A 26,751-nucleotide genomic window follows, 5' to 3' on the forward strand; every position below is an offset into this window, starting at 1 on the left:
TTAAAAAATATACATAAATAACATACAGTAACTGATTCCAGATTTTTTAACAGCAGTGTGCTGTTCTGTCATTATATTATGATGCATGCTGGGAATTAAACTGTCTCTGCTGCAAAACATGGTGAACATATATCAGTTGTCACATGATGCATATGTGTCCTGGTCATTCCCAGAGGAGAAACTTGCATTTACTGGTGATTAATTTTAGATGCAATCAAATGTAGGGCTAATTATAACAGAAATATGTCGTTCAGTCTATGTCTGAGTAATTGTAAAACTTTAAGCTAAAAGTCCCATTTTACAAATATGTTTTCAATGCAATAATTATAGATGTTGCATATAAATGAGATTTTTGTTTGTTTGTTTGTGAATTCTCCATATTGAAATTCAATATCACTCATTTGCAATAGCTGTAAGGTATGTGAGTAAACAAAATAAAACCACATTGACATCAATATAACATATAATATAATAAATATAACAAAAATTTATTAAATTAAATGGTTTTTGTTTTTTTCATAATCAACTGATATAATTGTCCTGGAAAACCTATAATCGTCTGTTTAATGAAAGATTCCATTGTGAAACTGCAAAGTTTGTGTCATCTTTGTGGTCACTGATTTGTGTTCATAAAATTAGATTCATCGCATCAAGAAATGTGCACTGAAATGTCAGTTGAGGCTGAGACAGAGATACAGTCAGACAAAGCTGATGAGAAGCTGTTCACCCATCACTGCGCACACAAACGCTTAGTGAGATACAGAGAAGTGTTTATGATAATTAACTTATAAGCACTAGCTGGTGTCTGGCTGCGCACATCAGAATGTGTGCCGATGTTTGTGGTTCATGTACATCTCATAGGTCAAGGGTCAAAGCCACAGCTGTCAAACACTGCTAGTGTTGCGTTTGCAGTCGGGCAGGTCTTCTGTGTTAATGCATCAGAGCAGAGAGAAAAAGACTGACAAAGAACTGCAAAGAGGTCGGAGGTGGGGGGGGCATCATTTAAGGAGTGAGGAACAAGCATGGATTGGAATCTGTGTGAAGCCGGGAAATGGGATTTTGCTTGGAGCGAGGAGTGGATTGTTTAAAAGTCAGAGCGTCTGTGTTTTCTTTCACTCCATTATACCACTCCTCCATCAACATATTAACAGTTCATGTGTGTTAATAAATTATCAGCAGTCGGAATGAAAAACAAATTTGAACTTGGGAAGACAATGGTCAAAACTATGCCTCTATATGTTAATATAATAATTAGGGCCCTATGAGTTTAGCAATGTGTAAAATGCAATTGGAATTGCAGAATCCAGTCACCAAAATTACACTTGCTGTGGAATGTGGAATGTTGTGGAATTTGGCAATATTTGGATAAATTGAAAGTAGGGCTGTACAATTAATCAAGTCACAACATGGACTAGTGTTAGTAAATATTAAACCACAAATTGTTTAATTTTTATGTTTATATATCAAGTCTTCATATGCTTTATGTCTCTGTATGAATGAGTCACTTTCAATATCTTAAATTTACAGAAAGCTATCTGCAAAGACACATAAACCCAAAGTTTTTCACAATTTTATTTTATTTTAGTATCTATCATAAAGGGTAATTTGAGTCAGTATATAAAATCTGTGAAATGTGAATTTTAAACATAGATCATGTGCTTTTGGTGAAAACAAACCAAGCTCTGATGCAGTGCCTCGTATGAAATTTGTTTTTAATTTGTTGTTAATTTTTTGACACAAGCCTCTGGGTTTCGGTATATAATGTAACATCACAACATTTTGAACTTTACAGATCTTTGCAGTGGAGCTGTGACGGTGCAAGTGTTGTTATAGAGTGAACTCAGAGAAGGAAAATCTGGAGTGGATTTCGGATGGAGTGATTTCAGGGGACTTTGAGTGGGGATGGGAAATTGCTGACGCTCGGTTCCACTCACATACTCTGACACCGATGCAGTGAGCAAGAGCACGGAGGAGAGTGACCCCTCTGGCCCCGGCCCACGGTCACGTGTAATCACTCTCACACTTGTTCTGGTTTGCAGTTATTCTATATTCCTCTGCTGCCCTACTATTTTTACTTGTTGCCTTGTTCTGCCACTGTCTTTTATTCCTCTCTGTGTTTCTCTTTCGCTCCACTGCTCCGCTGGCTTTAGGCAGTTCTGTCTATTCCGCTCTTTGACATTGTGATGGAGAGAAGCCTGTGGAAAGGAGGGCCAGTGATGTGAAATGGTCTCTTGAAAGTGTGACACACATTAGCTCTGTTTTAAAACCTACTGCATGGCATCCAGCCACCTTACATGCCGGACACCTTTTAAGTCAGAATCCAAACCTAAATTATGGATTTTGAAAGATTATACATAGGCAAATCAGCACGTTATTTGGTTCACAATTATGTGCATGTATGTTCTCAAATATGTGTTTTCAAATACTCAAATAAACATAAAATTATTGTTGTCAACCAAATAGTGTGGATATTATGGCATTGATGGACGACAATGAAATGGGACGAGCTATTATTTAAAATTGGAATTTCTCTGGATTTACAAACTTCTGGGATAACCAAAGTACACAACTGCATGAAATATATAATACCGTGCAAGTGGTTTTTGGATATTTTATTATGAAAATCGTACATCTTGTGCCTAAGAGCTGCCACTGCTGAACATGATGCGGATCTGACACACATCATATTTTCTCACAACTTTTTACCTTTTCTGACCCACTTCAGCTGTTAAAATGAGCTGGCGAGTAGAATCGAGTGTGCTAGATGAAGAAGACAGTCTGGGCTGCTGCAGGACAGTTGTGAAAACAATTTCAAAGAGATGTTTAAATGTGACTCATTTATAACAAATACTTACATGCGTGCACAGATGTAAGGCAGCTTTAATCACTTAACTTTTGGTAACTTCATAGCTCAACTGATGACATAACAATGATATAACATGCTTGTAGTTTCTTTTCTGCTTTAATGAAACATCGCACGCCGGCGCATTTGTGCGTGCAATTGAAGATCCTGTGCTGTGAGCACAGTATAACGGCTGACAGGACAGGATAACTTGTTTTTACTGACATATGGCCCAACAACATCTCATCTGACCAGTTCACTGTTGTTCTACTGAAGCTCCTCGTCACTTGTATCTTTTTTCACTTTCATTATACAAGTTGGAGGTGAAGCTGGAGTGCGCGTCTGAAAAGCCTCCAGTTTGATGTGGTCGTAAGCACATTCAGTGTCTAAATAACTCAATTTTTCTAAAGAAAAACCAGACAGAGGCAGCAGAGGCAGAGACTTAAGTCTCATTCATCGTGAAACTTTCTAAGTAGCACATTATTAGGAAAGGAGATGCATTAAAAAAAACCATACTCATTTCTTCTGTTGGTGAAGCTAGATCACGAATGATTCACGCGAACATAGACACATTTATGGCATATTTCCACTGTGTGTGGTAAACTGCTTTATATTACTTTTTTCACATCAAGCTACACTTCATAGACCATAATGGCAAAGGAAAACAGAACTACCACAACTTTTCAAATTTATAAAAAATTAAAAAAGCTGAAATAAGTACATTGCATAATTATTCAAACCCTTCACTCTGTATTTAGCTGAAGCACCTTTACAGCCTCAAGTGTTTTGGGGGTATAATGCGACAAGCTTTGCACATCAGCATTTGGCAATTATCAACCATTTTTCACCTCACCTGTTCACTTCTCTGTCAGGTTGGATGAGGGCAGGCACACATTTTCATGTTTCTCCAGAAATATTTGATTGGGATCAAGCCCAGGCTCTGGCTGGGCCACTCAAGGACATTCACAGAGTTGTCTATAAGCCACTCTTGCTGTGTGCTTAGGGTCATTGTCCTGTTGGAAGGTGAACCTTCTGCCAAGTCTGAGCTTCTGAATGCTCTGGACTGGGTTTTCATTATGGCTATCTCTATATTTTGGCGCATTGAGCTTTTCTTCTATTCTGATGAGTCTCTCAGTCCCTACCACTGAAAAACAGCCCCACAGCATGAGGCTGCTACCAGCACACTTTACTTTTGGGATGGTACTCTGCAGGTGATGAGCAGTTCCTGGTTTCCTTCAAACACGATTCTTGTAATTGAGGTTCATCAGACCAGAGAGAATCTTGTTTCACATGGTCTGAGGGTCCTTTAGGTGTTTATTTTTTTATTTTTTGCAAAAAAAAAAGTGTGCTTTCTTGTGTCTTCACTGAGGAGAGGATTGGCCACACTGTCATAAAGCACAGATTGGTGGAGTGTTGTACCAATGTTTGTCCTTCTGTAGGTTTCTCCTATCTCCACATATGATTATGGAGCTCAACTAGAGTGACCATCAGGTTCTTGGTCACCACTCAAACCAAAGCCCTTTTCCACCAGTTGCTCAATTTGGCCAAGAGGCCAGCTCTGTGAAGAGTCCTGGTTGTTCCAAATGTCTTCCATTATGGATAATGGAGGCTACATGCTTCTGTGAACCTTAAATGCACCAGAATATTTTCTGAACTCTTCCTCAGATGTGTGGTTTGATGCAATCCTGTCTCTGAGCTCTACAGGCAGGTGTTTTTTGTTTTGTTTTTAATCTCAGGGCTTGGTCTTTGCTCTAATACGCATTTTCAGCTGTTAGACATTTTATTGAGATGTGTCTTTCCAAATCATACCCATTCCATTGAATTTGCCACAGGTTAGCTTCACTCAAAGTGTGATTACATTTTCAAACAAAATGAATACTCCTGAGCTAAATTTCAGCTGTCCCAGACATTTACATTACATTTACTTTTATTCATTTAGCAGATGCTTTTATCCAAAGTAACTTACAAATAAGGACACTGGAAGCAATCAAAAACACCAAAAGAGCAATGATAAGAGCTATAACAAGTCTCAGCTTAAACGCAGTACGTGTAGCAAGGGCTTTCAAATAATATCATAAATAAAGAGAAAACAAATAGTATAGAAAAAGAATAGAGCAAGCTAGTGTTAGAGGTCTTTTTAAAATAATTGTATAATAAAAAAAAGAATACAAAAAGATTAGAAGGGTAGTATATATATATACATATATACATATATATATATATATACATATATACATATATATATATATATATATACATATATACATATATATATATATATACATATATACATATATACATATATATATATATACATATATACATATATATATATATATATACATATATATATATATATATACATATATACATATATATATATATACATATATACATATATATATATATACACATATATACATATATACATATATATATACATACATACATACATACATATATATATATATATATATATATATATATATATATATATATATATATATATATATATTACATACATACATATATATATATATATTACATACATACATTATATATATATATATATACATACATACATACATATATATATATATATATATACACACACATATATAAAATAGAATTAGAATAGTGAGTGCTAAAGTTAGAGGGTCAAATAAAGATGGAAGAGATTAAGGTTTTAAGCCAAATCTTAAAGATGGCTAAGGTCATTCCGCCAGGAGGTAACATTTAATTTAAAAGTCTGTAAAAGTGACTTTGTGCTTTTTTGGGATGGCACAATCATGCGACGTTCACTTGCAGAGCTTCTAGAGGGCACATAAGTCTGAAGTAATGAATTTAGGTAAAGTGGTGCAGAGCCAGTGGTGGTTTTGTAGGCAAACATCAATGCCTTGAATTTTATGCGAGTAGCTATTGGAAGCCAGTGCAGATGTGTGACGTGTATTCTTTTAGGCTGAAAATTAATCTTGCTGACGCGTTCTGGGTTAATTGTAAAGGTTTGATAGATCTGGCTGGAAGACCTGCCAAGAGGGCATTGCAATAGTCCAGCCTGGACAGAACAAGAGCCTGAACAAGGAGTTGTGCAGCATGTTCCGAAAGAAAGGGCCTGATCTTCTTGATGTTGAATAAAGCAAATCTGCAGGATCGGACAGTTTTAGCAATTTGATCTGAGAAAGTTAGCTGATCATCAATCATAACTCCAAGGTTTCTGGCTTTTTTTGAAGGAGTTATGGTTGATGTGCCTAACTTGATGGTGAAATTGTGATGAAACAATGGGTTTGCTGGAACCATAACCAGTTCTGTCTTGGCAAGGTTGAGTTGAAGGTGATGGTCCTTCATCCAGTAAAAAATGTCTGTTAGACAAGCTGAGATGCGAGCAGCTACCGTCGGCTCATCAGGATCATCACCCAGACAAGGTCTGAATACTAATGCAATGGAATTATTATTTTTTTTTATCTTTAATAAATTAAGGGGGGGGGGGGGGGGTGAAATGCTCGTTTTCACTCAATCTCCTGTTAATCTTGAGTACCTATAGAGTAGTACTGCATCCTTCATAACTCCAAAAAGTCTTTTGTTTTATTATATTTCTAAGAGAAAGATAGTCTGTACCGATTTTTCCCGGAAAAACACGACCGCCTGGAGGCATGACGTGTGGGCGGAGCTAAAGAATCACGAGCGTGAGTAGGCTTTTGCGTTGAGAGCGTTTGGAAGTTGTGACATTACCGTGAGGGAAAAAAAAAACATCATCCAAAACAAACCATGGCTAACAGTCAGATTCAGCCGTTTATTTATTATCCAGAATCAGATCCTGAGGCTGAAACTGAACGAGAGCAGCAGCAGCAACGACTCGCTCCGAGCGGGGCTCGAACCCAGGTCTCCGGCATGGGAGGCGGACGCACTAACAAGGAGGCAGAGTTATTTTAAGCAGTTTTACTCACCGCATGCGGTTCCAACACACGATCGTGACCCTTTTTCGTTGGGACTGCATTATCCTTAAGAAATAAACGATGTGCAAATCCGGTGTCAAACTGGGCTTTGTTTGTAAATCAAGCATCTTCGAAATGCAGGGAACAAACAAAAACACTTGCACAACTCCGTTGATGCTCTGTAAAAATAAACTCCATCCACTGGTCCCTTAATGCGGTTTCTCTTTTGGTAATCTGTGCAGGGTTGTCTTGCCCTGGCAACCAAAAACACACTCCTTTTGTGACATTTCGCGACGCTCTCGCTCTGATCAGTGAATCTGTGCTCAGCCTCTCTCTGCTCTGCTCTACGGGAGCGCGCACTCTTCCGGCAGAAGTGCCCTTAGGACCCATTTAAGGAAATTCCGCTCCATATAACGTCACACAGAGCCATACTCGAAAAAAACTTTCCGAAACCTGTGACAAACCGGAAGGAGTATTTTTGGAACAGAAATACTCCTTCAAACGTACAACTTAATTTTTGAAACTTTGTCCATGTTTAGCATGGGAATCCAACTCTTTAACAGTGTAAAAAACTCAGTATGCATTAAATAGCATTTCACCCCCCCCCCCCCCCCCCCTTTAATAAATTTGCTGTTAAATGTTAAATGATGTTAAAGATGTTAAAAACCTGTTATTTGCTTTGTCATTCTGGTGTATGGAGTGTAGACTGATGTGGAAAAAAAAAAAAGGAAGCGGTTTGATTACTTTCGCACTATATATGTGTGTGTGTGTGTTTCTGTGTGTGTGTGTTTGTGTGTATCCTTTGTCCTTCAGTGGGACAAATCCTCAAACTATAAAATGCTCCAGTCTTTCTTATAGTAAGATAAAACGGACCTACTAAGTCTGGTTCAGACCAATATATTTTATGCAGGCATGGCATTTAATTCTTAAAATCGTCATGTACATGCTTACATCTGTTAAAACACTGGGCTATTGATTTATAATGCATCTATCATCAATTGCTGTTCTGCTCTACTGTTCAGCTGTTCGCTACTGCCCCTTAACTTTACTCAAACATTTATGCAATATGTATGCTAAATATTTCAGCATTCATACATAGTTTCTTAGAGTAAGAAATCTCATCTAAATGATTGTGCTTGCAAACTGCTTGTCATATGAACAAGCATATCTTCATCATAATCTTTTTATTTTCAATTAGCACCATTTGTCGTGAGTGCTGTGAAAAGAGCTATTTTGCACACGCACAAAAATGAATCTCAAGTGATCGTATTAATAAAGCAAGAGAAGAATTACTTGATTTTGATGATGATCCAAGCATTATTGCTCATAGTGATTACGACAATCCTCTAATACTTTAGCATTTAACTTTACCAAACATTTAGCAACCACTCAACACACCCAAGCAACTGCATCACAAAACCCTAGTGTTGTTGTAGCAAGTTTTGCACAGAAGCAAAAAAAAAAAAAGTTAATATTTTATATAACCTATATATTTTTTTTCATAACGAGTACTTGTATTTGTTGAGTTACTATAATTATAATTAAATATACACCTCCATAAGGTGTTGTGTTCCAGCAATTCAATCCCATGAGATAAGGACTCCATCATCATTTCGGTAAACATGATTATCACATGATTCCTGCCCTCAGCTACACTTTAATCAGCCTCGGCTCTAAACAAACGTCCTATCACTCTAATTTAATTTATTTAGCCCCTTGATTTTTTTCTTCATTTGCTAAATCTTTTGCTTGCATTGATTTGACCTAAATGTGCTGCTACTTGGACAAATGGTGCTTCAGATAACCCAGTATTTAGAGCTATCACTCAAACTCTGTGCTGGTGTTCAGGCCAACAGCAAGCATTAGACAAAACTGGGTCACATCCAAACATTGTTGCAGAGCTCATGTTAACTAAAAGTTAATATTCTCTCACTGTTGTTAGTGGCAGAAAGGACTGCGGTATTACTGAGAGATGAACATGTAGAAAATATAACACAACAAACACTGCTTTCAATTAAATACTGTGCTGAGCTATCTATCTGCAGTATCTATCTGCATTTTGTTTGGGTCAAATTGATAGTATATGTTTAGGTCAACTGTATAATGCCAACAACTTCATTTATATAATCTTGCCATTTTCTCCTTTTCATCATCTTGAACATCCTTACTTCTCATTAACTGATAGACAAGACAAATGAAAAGAAAGTCCACAGGAAGTGACAATTGTTTAGTGCTGCCATCTCTTTCTGTCTGACTCATTATCACCTCTTAGCATGTTAACAATACCTGCCCTAGCTTTCAGCTTTAAAAAAAACAGCTGTTAGCAAGAAGACTTAGCTTCCGCTATCTTTTCCCCTGTGAGTTTAACTGTTATTAGCTTCTGCTATTGTCCAGGGTTCAGAATTAATACCAAAATGGAGCTTTACTAGATACATGTCCTCACCACAGTCCTCTAGGTCAAGGATAAATCATTCTCGGCTTTATGAGAGCTGTGGCTTTTCAACACTGACCACAAAGGGGCTAATAACTTGACTTTAATCAGAGCTAAAGCTAGACAACCGGCTAGCACTTACTGAAATGAAAACACGTTGCTCTCATCTTTCCATGTGTGTCCATTTGCAGTTCTTGCGTCAGGCGACTGAACCGATATCATTTGTGTTTTTATCATTCCCAGGTCAGGGCAGTTGGCGCTGAGAAACCATGAAGATAATTACAGAATGGTTTCAAGGACAAAATGTGCATCGCTTCATATTCAAGCCTGTGCTTCTGGAAGAGAAAAACATTTTCTTAATCTTTATTTATCTATTTGTTTGTTCATTTATTTATTGTTTATTTAATATTTTACTATCCTTAATATCATTTTAGTTGAGAAGCAAATGGGAATGGGAATGTGTTAAATTAAGTTTATTCTCACCACAAAGGCATTTTTTTTCTTGTTTTAAACATATCTGAAACAATTTTGTGAGTTTTTATTTAAAAATATTAGGTCCATTACAATATTAACAGATACAACTTTCTATCTAATTATTTATTATCTAATTACTATTATTATTTAATTATTTATTATTTTTGGTTGCATCTTTAAGAAATATGCAATACTTGTATTTTGCATTGTCCTTGATTCCTTGCCATTAGCAGTTATGCTCACTGTGGGTGCCGTTAGACATATGTCCTGGATCTAAACAAGTGGTTTGTGAGTGGCAGTTTACTACCCCAAGATCAGTCATTCTCTGAGAAATAGTTATAAATAGTTCATAAAAGCTTTTAACAGCCTGTGACTGTGTTGCATTGAGCCCTGTTCTTTGTAATATCTTCCTGTTCCAGTCTTTTCAATCAGCGATTGCCTCGCCTATTATGAACAAAGCAAAGTCCTGCAGTTAGTGCAATAGCACTTTCTGTGACTGAAGTCAGGGTTTCTAGCTATTTCTGGCATTTTCTTCTTTTTTGTTCCTAAGTGCCATTTACAGCTGCTTGTTCTCATTGAGAACACTTCACTTTAATAAAACCAGACTTTTAATAGTTTTCACATTGAGAGCATTGAGGATTAGCTTAAATAAGATTAATGCTGCTTGTTTATGGGCAAACCTCACCATTCAATCAGTGTGATGGGTTTGATTTCTATACCGAGGGAATTGATATGTAGCAAACTGAATTTAATAGAGGGCAATCAGGATAGTCCTTAATACTTCAGTATAATGAATAAATAATAGTTGATGTTAAGGGCATGAAGTTGCTGTAGCTTGCATTATGCTACCAATAAACGTCTTAAAAATACTACTTCTGGAGATTTTCGTACAAGATTCTTTATACTTTATATAATTAGCTACTTGCACTCCAGCTGTTAGTTTCCACTGAGGTCAGGGTTTGTATTTCTACAATTCTACTGCCACCAACTGGCTCCAAATATCTTTACAACATCAAATTTTTGGCAGTTTTCAACTGATCTGCATATTTGAATTCTACATATGGTTTATAGTTAAGGACAGGAGCATAGCACCAATCTTGCTGAGCCCCCATACCAAATACCATAGTGATACCAATGGGTGGGATATTTTGAAGAAAGTCGGTAACCAAATGACTGATAGACACCATTGACTTCCAGTAGAAAAAAAATACTATGGAAGTCAATGGGGACCAGCAACTGGATTACCAACCTTCTTTAAAATACCTTATTTTGTGTTTAGCAGAAGAAAGGAAACCATACAGGTTTGGAAAAACTTGAGGGAGAGTAAATGATGACAGAATTTTCATTTTTGGGTGAACTATCCCTTTAAAGTTTAAATATGTACAATAACAATGCACCCATTTTGCTTATTTCCTCTGAACACTTAATCACTAAGTGTTAAAAAGGCAATTCCGCTAAAAGCTCACCTTGTCTCACTGTCACTGCTTTCACCTGGCCATGATGAGGGGCCTGCTGCTGCAGGGTCTGAAAATGAAATATATGGCTTCAAATGGTTGCTAAAATATCCTTTATTGTCACAATACCTTTTTAAAATGCAGTCTATAGAATCACAGCGTACACTAACCGCCAAACTAGACATTCAGTCTTTTAAATTACGTTTTAAAATAAGTCATTTTCAATCATTAAGATGTGCATTAAACTGAGAACAATCCTGTACTTAATGTAAGAGAGTGCGCGAGCTAATTTGCATAACAATGCGGTAAAATAGGCGCTAACGATCTGTGTTTTCGTGGGAGTTGGTTTTGACAATGGAGGGAAATATTCAGTGTTTCCATGTAAACTTCTGACTCTGGGGAGAACTCCTCCAAGAGTAGATATTTATGTTAAAATAATATGCTCGATGGTGCATTTGGAGCTTACCTTTCTTTTAAAAAAACTGAGTGAGCAACTGCTTGCCCTCATTTGCCTTTCTCTCTTTAATCTTCTTTTATTTTCGTTTTGAGCCCCTGATTTTCCTTTCTTAATGAAAGACATGCCTCTTCCCGTCTTCCTAGTTCATTTCACGGAAGTTTACTCCAGCTCTTATTAACTCATTCACCGCAGGTCCGCAGCAGAAGCACCTGAACTGTGGGTCGTACCATTTACATTCATTCGAGAGGGGGGGTTGGGCCCTGCACAGCATGAAAATGACTTTTTTTAAATACCAAATCAGTGCCTAACTACAAGTTTAGTTTTGCACAGGTACTTTTTTATTTGTACATAAATGCTATAAAAATGTTAGTGCATGTATATGTATGTATAGAAAACTGACTAAGCACCCCCACATGGCCTCAGGCCCTGTGTACTCCGTACCCTTTTTTTTTTTTTTTAAATTGAGGTTGGTGAGATTTTCTTACATTTTTGGAAAAAGTCTCTCATATTCACTAAGGCTGTATGTATTTGCTAAAAAAAAATCTGGTTTTATACATTTAAAAAAAATATTTTGTTGTTGTTGTTGTTGTTGTTTGTTCGTTTCCCTGTGATGACAAGAAAATTATTCTAATACTTATTAGATTATTCTCAGTATTGAAATGTAGTATTAACTTAATGTTTTTGTGGAAAACAATATATATGTTTTCAGCATTGATGGCTGTAAAGATCAGAGAGAGAATGATTTGTTCATGCTACTCATTAACTGTAATCAAAGTCACTCTTAAATGGAAAGGTTCCAAAATAACCTTTCAGTGAACAGTTATTAAAAGAGTATGAAAAATATTTTTAAAATCTAAAGAAACTTTTTCCACTACAGAGAAACTTTAGTGCAATGGAAAGATGTTAAAGATCATGAGACCATCAACACCAATGAAGAACCTTTATTTTTTTAGAGTGTAGTGAAATGAGAGTGGCCAAAATATTGAGAGAGAGAAAGAGAGAGAGAGAAACATACAGAAAGATATGTACATATATTGGTTGAACAATCCTTTTAAAATGAATTGAATACTTTCTCCTTATGTGTCCATACAGTATGTGGTGATCCCCAAAGAAGAGATTACAGATGAAAGCACACTGTCACACAAAGCTTCAATTTCAGAGCACAGTTAATGCAATAACTTATTTGAGGGACACAGCGCCTCTCCTGCGAGTGACATTGTCTTTCTGGGGCTTAGCTCTAATGAAACCATGGAGCTGTTTATGGGGCGTTGTGGTCTGGCTGAAGGAGCTCAAGGTGAGTGTTAGTGTGTTAGTGTGCATCATCAGATCAGAGTGCACCATTATACAGACATCAGTGCATTATAGCTTCAGCATATGCGTGCTGTACTTAGTGTTTTTGTGTAGATAGGATAGAATCATGCTTGTCATCTAATTCAAGTGCTCAAATAAACTTGTCACATGCTTAATTTGATAACTTCATTCTGCTATAGTGAGTGCTGAGATTTTGTAGGTCACTGGATAAATGCATAAGTAATTGATTGTCAAATGTGACGTTGGACTCATTGAAACATTTTTCATTTTATATTTGAGGGGCTTATGATTGTAACTGACTCTACTATAACTTTAGAATAACTTGTTTTCCTTTGCTTTGTATTAGATAAATCCATCAGCTATGATGTAAAGTGGTATGAGCATATTCTAACATATATGTTGCGTATTGTGACTCTCAAACTGACATAATCATAATAATTAACCACTACTACTGACTACAGAACATTGACTCAATTGTTTGCAACAACATTCAGGCTGTCTCGCCATCTTTCTGCCAGTCTGTCCATTTGTCTTTCTTTCGATTGCTGCAATACAAGATGATTGATCTGCTGCGGTGGCATCACACGCTCAGTGGATGATGGCGGCGAGCTCTGTTGTCTTACAGTGATGTGGCTAAATGAGTCTCTTTATCAAAGTGCACATGGTGGTTCAGGATTTGCTTAATTGAGACGCACGGCGATTGTCTGGAGCTGAACGCTGCGAAGCGCTATTGATCGCCGGCGTCTTGTTTATGTCACATTTGACTGAGCATGATCAATGCTGTCCATGCACTGTAATTGATCACCGATAGCCAGTCACCTGTATTGACTGAAGCTAATTCTGGCTGGAATAATATCTGTCAGCCCTGGCAGAAGGAGCTCTGGTCTCTTTCTGTTCACCATCCGTTAAGTTTATTCTGCTGTCTCTCATGCTAAAGGGATAGTTCACCCCAAAATTTAAATTGTGTCATCATTTACACACCCTCATGTTGTTCCAAACCTGTATGACTTTCTTTCTTCTGTTGAACACAGAAGAAGATATTTTGAAGAATGTTGTTGATTTATATTGTTGATATTTCCCAATGTAAGTCAATGGGAACAAAACATTTTTGGTTACCAACACCTTCAAAATATCTTTATACCTTCCACAGAAAAAAGGTCTGGAACATGAGGGCGAGTAAATGATGACAATTTTTGGGGTGAACTATCCCATTAAAGGTAGTGATACATTAAAAAAATATATAATTATACAATAAGAATTTATTATTATCATTATTTTTATAGATTATTATTATTGTTGTTGGATTACATTTAGATTTACATTTTTTTTTAAATTACATTTTGAATTTTATTTTATTTTTGTGAAATATACTTTTTGGATATAAGATGCCAATTTACTATATAACTGACTTTTCATATTTTAAGTACATTTTTATTTTAGTATTTTCTTTTTTCCTTTTATTTTTTTGTCAATAATTTAGTCCTTTTTATTTTATTTTTTACTTTTATTTGAGCTCTAGTCATTTTAGATATCAAGTTCAACGAAAAGTTTGATTTCAGTTAATTTTTTATTTTATTTCAAGTACCTTTTTTTATGGTTTTTATAGTAACTAGTGAAATGTCAAACACCTGAGGATTTTGGAATAAGTAAAAAGGAAGGAAATTTTGACAGTTTTTCATATGATTTTTGCACGTGAAGTATAATGGAATATTATATTCCTTGACATAAGCCCTTGAATTGTTTTGTCCTCTAAGCTCTTCTTGCTTTTCCACTCAATTTTTCAGGACTCCAGCCGCTTTATTGAGTCCATCTGTAAAGTTCTTTCCCATTGGTCACTCATTCATTCTGTGTGTGTGTGTGGACTAGTCCCAATCCATCCATCTTTGTCTCACTTTTTCCATTCTGTCCACCATCATCCATCTTTCTTTCCCCATGTGCTCCAGCTTTATCCTGCCAGTACCTTATAATTTGCTGTCTTCGCATGTCTTTTTTAAGCCTGAACTCATTCGCAGCAGCTCAACTAACACTGAGCAATCTACAGACTTTATGCATCAGAGAAATAAGTGAGCAGAATTTTCCCTTTGAATTTACGTTTGTGTTTGCAGTAGATCTATAGCATCACTGTTGAACAGTAATTAGCTGGTGAGGTTGATTAACTTAATGGAGAGTTAAAAGTTATCATGTGCATTGTAATGTTTGAAGCAGATGTCAACAAATGTCAGTAAACCGGGAAGATTTTAAAATGAGCGGTTCATTCATAAATTCGCAGAAAGGCACATTTACGCTATGCAAATACAAACGGATGACAGAAGACAAAAGACAATGAGTTACATAAGTCTTTACATTTATTAATTAAGTTAATAAATGCATTTCAAATTTGTTAACATTAGTTATTGCACTGAAGGGAACTAAAAAAACTACTGTACTTTTATTAAACATTAACAAAGGTCAACATGAACTATGAGAAATATATTTAATTATATATGTAATATATTTTTAATGAGATATTGTAAAATGTTACCAATCGCATTTCTAAAAAATAGCATCTAGATTATACATATTAATGAAATTCATAGAGATACACATATATGGGCATTCACACAAATCGTAAATAGAATATTCCATTTGTACTAAGTGCAAAATTGTATCTCTTTTATTAAGTTAAAAGGAAGTTATACATTGAAATTTGTTCATATGTAAAGGTGTTCGAGATGTTGTCAGTATGCTAATATTGTACGTTTCAGGTTTTATGCACATGTACAAAATCATATGTGAGCGAGAAGCACACCTGCAGCAGAAATATCTGTGAATACTAATGAGATAACATTGTTTTTTTCTCTCTCTATTCTCCCCTGCCATTTAAAAATGAAAACAAACACCAGCATTGCCTCTTGGCTGCTCTTGCTGTCCAATCCTCCATCAAACCTCCATCATCCCTGTCTCTCTTCCCCACCCCCTTTATGTGCAGGGCCAATTAAACTCCATCCAGTCTTCCTCTGTGCCTCTCAAGGGTCACTCAGTAAACACAGGCCATTTCTTTACTCATTTTCTTTTCTTCCTCCCCCTCCCCCATCTCTGTCTGTTTCGCTTCTCATTTTTTACCCTCAGCATTACTCTCTCCATCAGTTTCACATTTGTGTGAATATATAACAATAAACAACACATGCTGATCAGTTGTTTTGTGGGTTGTTTTGTATCATTTCAACCTGTTTCCTCCTTTCCAGTGCTCCTAGTTAAAAGACAGACAGGATGTTGCCATGGAAACACACAACAGTCACAGCATTCCATCTAGCTAGATGGAGTAATCTGAAAATCAAGATGAGGTGATTCAAGGAGCCAGCCATAAATAACATCATAAAAAAGCTTGAAAATTAGATGTAAAAATCATTGCTAGTTAAAGGGGTCATATGATGCGATTTCAGTTTTTCTCTTTCTCTTTGGAGTGTTACAAGCTCTAGGAAAGTGAAACTACTTTGTTTGGCCTTCAAAAGAGCACGATATCCGCTTCGTCATGCCTATAGCTGATCCGTGCTGATCGCTGAGGAAATACATCAACTTTGTGTTGTGGATCGCCGGATTGGCTTTCACTGTGGACGAAGTGGAGTCCAGCCCTTGGTTGACGCAAACTCCGGCTGCTCCTTCCTCGAATCCGCCGACCGTTCCTCGTTATAGCCGCTGGCTGCCGCTCACTCAAGCCCCCGGCTATTCCTCTCTCTAGCTGCCAGCTGCCATTTACTCAAGCCGCTGGCCATTCCTCACTCTTTGCATGGACAGTCTGGCACTTCTGACTCACGGTGTGTTATTAGGTTTACAACTGATGATTCAGACGCGAGTTTTGAGCAGTGTAGAGTAGCACTTGTTTGTCATTTCTCCAATCACAAATACAGACATGGTTTTATGTTTACGTGGCGTGATATGCAGCATGTAAAAAGACAGTATAAATCATTATAATCAGTAATTATGTTCCCACTGGATGCAACAAATGCCTAATTTGTAATGGGTTTTATTGTTTTTGTCCTGTCATGCCAGTGTTCTAACTGGGACACGCCATAACAGTATATGTTGAGGGACGTAACATTTCCATCAGATGCTTGAAACATTTGGCCAATCACAATGCACTGGATCGTTGGCCAATCAGAGCACACCTGGCTTTTCAGAGCGATGAGCCTTGTAAAACTCAATGCGTTTCAGAAGGCGGAGCAAAGAGGAGAAACAATAATGTACATTATGTGAAAAATGATGTTTTTTTAACCTTAGACCACATAAACACATTTTATTACACCAAATACACAAAATAATGTTCTTTTTAGAAACATCATATGACCCCTTTAAGCCCTATTCAGACAGTAATTGTTTTTCATGGGGACGTAAGCTATTTTCAACATTTAAAGGGGTTAGTCAGGGATTTTATTCCCGTCGGAATCCAGGATGTCAGTAATATCATGACACTTCAGTGGATATTTTTCATCCCTTTCGTGTTTTATTGTATTGCAATGAATTGAAATAATTTTTAAAACTAATATCACTACTGATTTATAGTTTGTAAAATTTTCCTCTTCTGTTTGAAGTTCATTCCTCCTTCAATGGCACATAAATAGGACAGAAAATACATTATTTAAAAGTTAAGTGTCAGCATTTTTTTTTTTTTTTTTTTTTTTATGAAGGACATCAGTACTTTTATTTAACAAGGATACATTACATATATTCTTATTTCTAATGTCAAATGTGACAGTAAATACATTTATCATTTTTAAAAATAGTTCTATTTAAACTAAATCCTGTTCTTTGAACTTTATAGGATCCTAAAAAATAATTATCACAGTTTTCACAAAAAGATTATTCAACACAAATGTTTTCAACATTGATCATAATATGAAATGTCTAATAATAATAATTAATAGCGATTATAAAACATTTAACATGAAAACCGTTTAGTGTGTTCATCATAGGGGATTGGAACGCTAATGTAGGAAGTCAAAAGATAGCCAGAATAACAAATGATGCAGGGCTAAGACTAATAATTCAGGCTTAAATTGAAAAGGTAGGGAAAAGCATTCTGCCATTCAGATATGACCTAAATCATATCCATTATGGATATACAGTGGAGGTGAAGAATAGATTTCAGGGATTAGATCAGAGCCTGAAGAACTGTGAATTGAAATTTGTGACATTGTACATTGTACCAAGAAAAAGAAATGCAAAAAAGCAAAGTGGCTGTCTGATAAGGCTTTACAGGAAGGAAGGAAAGGAGGAAAGTGAAAGGCAAGTGAGAAAGGGAAAGATATACCCAACTTAATGCAGATTTCTAGAGAATAGAAATAAGGAGAGATAGGATAGCATTCTTAAACAAAGGATGCAAAGAAATAGAGGAAAACAGAGAATGGGAAAGACTAGAGATCTCTTTAAGGAAATTGGAGTCAATTGAACATGTCGTGCAAAGATATGCATGATATAAGTCAAAAATGGTAGGGACCTAACAGAAGCAGAAAGAAAAGAGCAGGTGGCAAGAAAACACAGAAGAACTATACAAGATTTTAATATCCCTGATAACCATGATGGTTTGGTCACTGACCTTGAGCCACACATCCTTTAGTGTGAAGTCAAGTGGGCCTTAGGAAGTATTTCTAACAACAAAGCTAGTTGTATTCCAGATGAGCTATTTAAAATCCTAAAAGTGTGAATGTGCTGCACACAATATGCCAGCAAATTTGGAAAACTCAACAGTGGCCACTGGATTGGAAAAGTTTATATTCCAATCCCGAAGAAGGACAGTGCCAAATAATGTTCAAGTTACGGCACAATTGCGGTTTCGCACGCTAGCAAAGTTTATGCTCAAATTCCTGTAATACAGACTTCAGCAGTATGTGAACCAAAAACTACCAGAAGTACAAGCTGGGTTTCGAAGAGGCAGATGGACTACAGATCAAATTGGCAACATTCAGTGTATTGTCGATAAAGCAACACAGTTCCAGAATAAACATTTATTTCTGCTTCATTGACTATGCTAAATCCTTTGAATGTATGCGTGTGGATCACAAAACCACCTAAACTGTCTCCTGAGAAACCTATACGTGGGTCAAGAAACAATAGTTAGTAATGGACATAAAACATCTAACTTGTTCAAAACTGAGCAAGAATAACATCAAAAAGGCTTTATATTGTCTCCCTACTTATTTGACTTAAATGCAGAGTACATCATGCAAAATGCTGGGATGGATGAATCACAAACTGGAATTAAGATTGCAAGGAGAAATCCTCAGATATGCAGAAGATACCAAATCATATTAAAATGATTTCTTCAGAATCATGCGAGAATGACTGTTTTAATGGCTTCTAAAAATTTAGCTTTGTCATCTGCAGTAAAAAATTATTTTAAATTGTATCAGTATTTCACAATACTATGGTTTTTACTGTATTTTTTACTGCAGTCATGGTGAGCAAAAGGGACTTCTTTCCATCTTCAATCTTACCGACCCCAAAGAGTTGACTATTAAAAAACAGATAAGTGCACAAACAAATTATATCGGACTACATAATAATTTATTTTTAACTTTTAAAAATCTATAATTTTATGCATTTTATTCTCTTATCCTTTTTCATTTTATTTTTATTTTCTCATGATAGTTTGTGCATTTTATTTGTTCTTATTCTTTAAATTCTTTAATTTCTTAATGTTTTTTAAAAATATATAATTTATATGATTGTTTCAGTGAAGCATTAAAGCACTGTGAAAGGCTATGAATCAGCAATTACTTAACAGAGACTTAGCACACACAGAAGAACAAAGTCTGAGAGTTCAGCATCTGTATTGTATTTGGATGAACCATTTCACACAAGGCAGTAAATCTCTGGTGTTTCTTTGTAAGGATGTGAACATTATCACCCTGCTGGAGGAGGAAGAAAAACACATTGTAGTACCACAAACATTGAGAAGATCTCACAGGTATCAGGCTGCTTACAACTGCTTGAATAAAACAAAACCTTCTGATTGATGTTCCACTTTTCTGCTACACCAAAGAAACAGTAATCAATATCAGATGCTTTCGTAAGTGACCTGAAGTTGTAGAAAATTTTATATATTTGTGTCTTATTTTTATCTTTTTTTTTTCAGTTGTACCTTTAGCATTGTGCCACTCTGGAGGTGTAAGAAATCACAGCTCTTCCACGTATGATGCAAGCCAAGATCAAGAAATGTTCTCACATCCTCCTCTCACGCTTTCAGTCCTCAAGCAAGACTAATCCCCACTGAACTCCCAGAATTCCTCATATTCCAGGATCCCCCGGCCCGGTAAAGCCCACATGTGCGCACACACATAGCATCTCTCAAGTGGCACTAATCCTCCTCTTCTCCCGGTTTCATCTCTCTTCTCGCCTCTCCTGTTTTTCTGATCTGTCACTACCAGAGCAAAACTAATCTTGCCCCCATCCACTTCCTGTGTTGCACATCAGTCCCTCTCTTCACCCTTATCTCTCTATTTCCCTCTTCCTCTCCTCTGCTCTCACAGTATGAATGATACTCCAGACACTGTGATAGCTTCAGAGAGACATTCTCCTCAATTGAGTCATACATTTCCATTTCCAAAAAACTTAAAAGAAACAGTTCACGTATGAAAGCATTCACTTTAATACTTATAGATGTATGTTAATCCTTCACATGCATGACACTGTTGACCTAAACAGCTTATGAACCTTTCATGCATTTGTCATCTTTGGTTAAACATCAAAATAAATTCAAAATGTGATTGTTTTCAATGACGTTGATTTTTGGCATATAGTAAGGGTGCATACAACTTTTTAGACAAAACAAATGCTTTTGTTGGTATTGCAACAGCCAAAGATGTCTGTCTTTCACATGTTGAGAAAAAATAAAAATGCATAACCATATATAGATATTGAGAGCAGTAAAAAAGCTCTTTTCAAATATTAATTTTGTAAGTAATAAAAATAAATATATTATGAAAAATATTTAAACCACAAAGTGACCCGATAATACCAAAATAATAGTTTTAATATTTGAATCACACAAAGATTGGGTAAAAATGGAATTGCAAAAATTTGAATAATTAAATTATTAAATAAAAAAAATGAATTCTATTTTACAGTTTTATGTTTTTATTTGCTGTATTATTTCACAGTAATCTTTATATGAACAGTAACAACTTTATATGGTGAAACAGTATTACAATTTAAAATAGCTCTTTAATTTATTCATGTTATGGCAAAGATACATTTTTAGCAGCCATTACTCCAGTCTTCAGGATCTCATGATGTTTCATATATCTTTTCTAATATGCTGATTTGCTGCCCAAGAAATGTTTCTTATTATTATTAATACTGAGAACAGTTGTGATGCTTACTATTTTTGTGGAAACTGTAATGCATTTTTTTTCAAGATTCAAAAGAACAGCAATGATTTGAAATAGAAGTATTTGGTAACACTATATATGTCTTTACTGTCACTTTTGATTAATTGAATGCATCCAGGAAAAAAAAAAAATATATATATATATATATTATTCTTTTATATATATATATATATATATATATATATATATATATATATATAATTTTTTTATAATATGAATAATTGTATTTATTTGTATTTTATTTATATAATTAATGTATGATAATGTATAATGTAATGTAACAATTTCCTTGATTTTTTTGCTTTATTGTGTTATAAATAGCCAACCAACCAAATAAATAAAACATGCCCTGAAAATGACTTGTGCAGTGGTGCAGTGCAGCAGCAACCAAAAGGTTCAGCTACCGTTCATCAAGACAGTGACTTATTGACCTCCATCAATTTAATAGTGGCCTACTTTTTTTTCTTTTAAATACCACGCTTTCCTGTTCCTGCAGTCTCAATCAATCACAGCATGATTTCAAACCATCTGATCCCTTCTAATAACTCGTCTGACCATATGATCCCTCTGCCTTTTATGATCTCGTCTAATAGCATGTCTGTCCTCTCACTAATCACATGTGTTTTTTATATATCTGCGAAACCACATTTTCCCCTTTTTCCTCCTCCTTTTCTCTCTAATGTTCTCTGAAGCTCTTCTTCTCTCCCACTTTTCTTCTTTTGTGTCTGAGGCTCTCTGACAGGCCGCTGCAAACGATGCTGGACCACAAGAGCTGCTTGTCAGCATCCATCTCTATAGCGAAAGTGGATATCGAAGCTGGCCACATAATTACAGTCTTATCTTAGACATTCACGGCCACTCATACGCTGACAACAAATGAAAAGGCCCCAATTAAGCAATTATCTTTAAAGGTGCTGCCTAATGTAGTCATCTGAGCAACAAAGAGAGAATGAGAAGACTCACTCACTGCTGCCGTGCCTATTAACTTACAGTAGTAGAGCTAAGATGGGATTTTTTAATGAACAGATAAAGGGGATAGACAGCCAAACCTCAGAATCTGACAAATCTGTCAGGAGAGACACTAAATAGAGGATACTAATATAGAGAGCACACACACATGCTCTGGTACAAAACCAAGTTAGCTGCCCTATGGTCTACAACCACAGTTGACTACAGTAAGTGCATTTAAAGGGTCGGTGACACAGCAGGCATTTGTGTGTGTGTGTGTTTTGTTTTGTTTTTTTTACTGCACGAGTACAATGTAATGGAACAAAAGAAGCAGGTGTTTTGAGATACTGGTAAATATCAAAAAAATCTTACACCACATTTTAGATCATGGCACACCTAATTTGTAATGCTGAAATAATTCTTTAAACATAAAAATATACTGCACAACAAAATATGTGTAAAAGAAGCAGTTTTCAATTATTAATTCTGTAAATTTTAATCACACAGTACAGAGTATATTTCTATACTATTATCACAAAAATATTGCATAAAAAATATTTGAATTCTGTAATTATAAAATAAAAATACTATTACAATTTTAAAATAATCTTAAAAATCACACATACATATACATTTTTAATTATTTGATTAATTTTGTGAATTATATTTTTAAAGATATTTTAACCGTACCCAGACAATCTCAAAATAAATATCTTTTTTTTTAAATAATGATTTTAATCATACAAATATCGGCTAAAATAATGGATAATTTAGTTATTCTAAAATAATTGCATTTCAATAATTGAATAATTAATAACCAAATTACCATTTTTGATTACATTTAAATAAAAATTGTTACAATTGTGTGTTTGCTAGCGTAGAAATAAAGTGCTCGAGGAGGGTCTTAAAACCAACGTCGATGGAGATAACAATATACAACACTACTACATTAACATATTAACTAACATCAACTAACATCACATAACTACATCAGGAAACAACAATCACGGACAAGGAAGAACTGAACAGACAGGGTATTTGATCACAGGAATTAACCAGAGAACTGGAGACAGGTGGAGATCAATCAATTAACAAAACAAGAACAGGAAAAAGACCAAATAAGGAAACAAAGTTCATGAACATAACAATTTTATTAAACAAATACTAATACTAAATATTAATCATTAAAATAAAATGTGTATTTATATTTTTAAATTGATATGTTATTAAAAAATTAGGTAAAATAATATTTTTTGGATTATTTTATTATTACTTTTTCCTTGAAAATAAATTATAATTATTAACCATGAAGTATTTCAGCCTGTACCCATCCAGCTGCTAATCGATTTGTGCCAGTCTATTGATGGCCAAACCACCTGAAAAGCCCGTGATTTATATTTTTCAAAATAAAAATGTTTAAAAACTTGATTTTTAGCATATAGTAAGGGAAGTATTAACACAGAAGTATTTCCAATAAATCTTTAGCAATGAATTTTATCAGGATTGCCTTTCTCTACGAATGATACATGCCATGCTGTCATTGAATTTGACCGGAACATATTTTAAAATGCAGAATAATTTCCTTTTTGCAATATAAAGTAGGCAGCACACTAAATTTCAAACAGACCTGCAATTACAGGCAAAAACTGTGCAGTGATAGACACGTGTGATCAAATGTAAAGATGCAGACAGTCAATTGAAAGGATGCCATTAAGCTCAAATTCAGACAAACAAAGCCACCCGTTATTCTTGGCTCACGTCCCTGTATCTGACAGCAGCTAGACACTAAATAGTTGTTGTTTTTTGTTGTTTTCTCTTTGCTCTTCCTCACCCCATCTTCCACTTCCTCCCTGCTGCTAGTCATTATAGACTTTTTCTCTTTAATTGATCCTCTCTTCTTTATCATGTCTTTCTGTCCGCTGAGTGTCTCTTCTAATGGTCAACTGCCCCACTATAAATAACAACAGAATAAAGTTACAATGAAAAAACTCTTAAAAGGTCCTAATATATGACTTGGTTTTCTTTATGGAAATTATTTTTATTACTGGGGTAAAATGTGATCTGGTCACACCTCCAGACACTTGAAAATTTGCTGCTGAAAATTATTCAGCTTTACCATAACAGTAATAAATTACATACTATATTGAAATATAATTGTTTTGAAGTGTAATAACATTTCACGATGTTACTGTTTTTACTGTATTTTAAATAAAGCAAACCTTGATGAGCATAAGACCCCAAATTTTGAACTGTAAACTTTTGACTCCCCACTGGAGTCATTTATCATGCTTCCTTGATTTAATTTTCAGTTTATTAGACCTATAGAGCTCAGTTTAATAACATGTATATAGTACATGCTGTGTACAGTCACCTCAGGTAGTTCATTAGCACTTTCTGGTTAATTATCCTCAGTGTGGCAGCAGACGTGTGACAGTCTGAAGAAGACGATTCAATATAAACACCACATGCACATTTAAAGCTGATCAATAGAGTGGGCTCCAAGTCCTTCCTGGTGTCACATCGAGGCCAGTGAAAACTGTGCCGTCTCCTGGATCAATACAGACTCAACTCCATTTAAACACCTTTTTTAACCCACCGTCACGGTGTGATGCAGCCATTTGTGGAAATGAAATGACTTCTAGCAGGAGGGGCACCTTGTTTGACATAAAGAATGGCTGACCCCTTCGATTAATCGGAGTGAGATATTGTGTTTTAAGAAGGGCTTAATGACGATCCCTTTGAAAGGAAATCTGAAACTTAATGTGAAGTGCTAATCAATAGATGTATTCACTGTCTAGAGAGAGACATTTACTTTGTAGTATCCATTACTCTGACCATGGGCTTATGGGTCTTTTGTGATTCTTATCAGCAAAAAAGCCTCTTAAAGCAAAAAGGGGAAGATCAGAGTACTTATACATCCATTTGCTCCACATTTAGTTTATAATATAAATTAAATTCAGCGACAAACATTAGGGGGCAATATATATATATCTGATGTAATAAAGCCACTCCCCCTTCATTTCTTGCTCCAAATAAAAAAAGTTTACATTTGAAAGAATTTTAAAGACAAAATATACCTTTTTTTTTCCTGCTAATTATTTATTATATTTATATTATATGAATTATAATTATTTAGAATTCATTCAATATTCATATAATCATTATATTAATTAGCAATTGATATTAAACTTTTAATATTATTGTTAATATTAATATTAATATTAAAACTTGTGTGATATTCCTTTAAAATAATGTTTTAGTATATCTTTTTTTAAGTATATTTTACTAAGCAATTTCTTACATAATTTCTTTGAGCTAGACCAAACTTTTATTTTGGTGGGTTGTAACCAGAGTTTCTGTGTTTTTTAATTAAATATTATTATTAGCTATTAAGCCTACTTGACGTATGCTCTACTGTGCAATAGTAGGCCTACTATAGTTCTGTTTGAATTTCTTCAAGTTATACCGAAATTGTATTTTGACAGGTTGTCGTAAAAATATTGCCGTTTCTGTTAGTCTGTGTATACGATACGAATGAATGACGATAGTTTTATCAAATGAAATGGTGAAATCCTCTCATAGCACACTGACGTGCACATGTGTAGCCTACATCATGTGTCAGTATAGTGAAGAGCTGAAAACACCACGCGCGCTTCAGTGTGTGTGTGTGTGTGTGTATGTGTCTCTTCCCAGAGACGTGTATAACAGCACTTTCAGGGTCGCTGCTGGCCAAATGGGTGCCCTAAGCAGGATTGTACTGTTGTGCCCAAATATTGAGCTTCAAATTTGCGTTTGAGCCCATGTGAAAGAGTAGCATAATTTACATATGATTTACAGATTATTTTAATAAATATCAAACATTTAATTCATTATAGCTGACACCTACATGACAAATTACAGTTGTTTTTATGACTGTAAGTCATTCTCCTCAAATGCTACTGACGTTAGAAAAGTTTATACCAATATCGCATGTAACTTTAGAGACGGACCCTAAATTTGAGACTCTCGAACGTACAATGTCAAGCCAACTTTATGTCTGTTTTTTTTTTGTTGTTTTTTTTTACTTTTATTTTTCTTTTCTCTTTGCTGGATTGGATTCATCAATTCAATTATGAACATTCAGCAGCAAACATGAGGTGCGAGCGGTCGCGAGCGCGTATGGGAGAATGGAGGAAGTTGTTTTTTTTTTCTTCTTCTTTTTTTGGAGCAACTGGGATGGTGCCCCCTCTGGGAGTTGGTGCCCTAGGCAGATTGAGTCAGTGCGGGAGTTCGGAGCAGGATCGCAAATCATTTGAGTCATTTCGCGAGTTCAAAGCGGGTTTGCGAATCATTTGAATCAGTTCGGGAGTTAGTAGCGGGATCGCGAATCATTTGAGTCAGTTATGGGGATCGCGAATCATTTGGGTCAGTTTGGGAGTTCGGAGCGGGATCGCGAATCATTTGAGTCAGTTCGCGAGTTCAAAGCGGGTTCGCGAATCATTTGAGTCAGTTATGGGGATCGCGAATCATTTGAGTCAGTTTGGGAGTTCGGAGCGG

At 35.5% G+C, this 26,751-nt stretch overlaps 1 long non-coding RNA gene across 1 annotated transcript; it reads right to left on the reverse strand.

Moving 5' to 3' along the window:
- Positions 1-869: 869 nt before the first annotated feature.
- On the reverse strand, positions 870-13,208 carry LOC127935709 (uncharacterized). Its single transcript, XR_008148152.1, has 3 exons — positions 11,600-13,208; positions 11,146-11,203; positions 870-2,195 (listed from the first exon to the last, which is right to left on the reverse strand). It is a non-coding gene; the product is annotated as an uncharacterized LOC127935709 (long non-coding RNA).
- Between the last annotated feature and the right edge of the window lie 13,543 nt (positions 13,209-26,751).

This window comes from Carassius gibelio, chromosome A19, assembly GCF_023724105.1.
Source record: "Carassius gibelio isolate Cgi1373 ecotype wild population from Czech Republic chromosome A19, carGib1.2-hapl.c, whole genome shotgun sequence".
NCBI lineage: Eukaryota > Metazoa > Chordata > Actinopteri > Cypriniformes > Cyprinidae > Carassius > Carassius gibelio.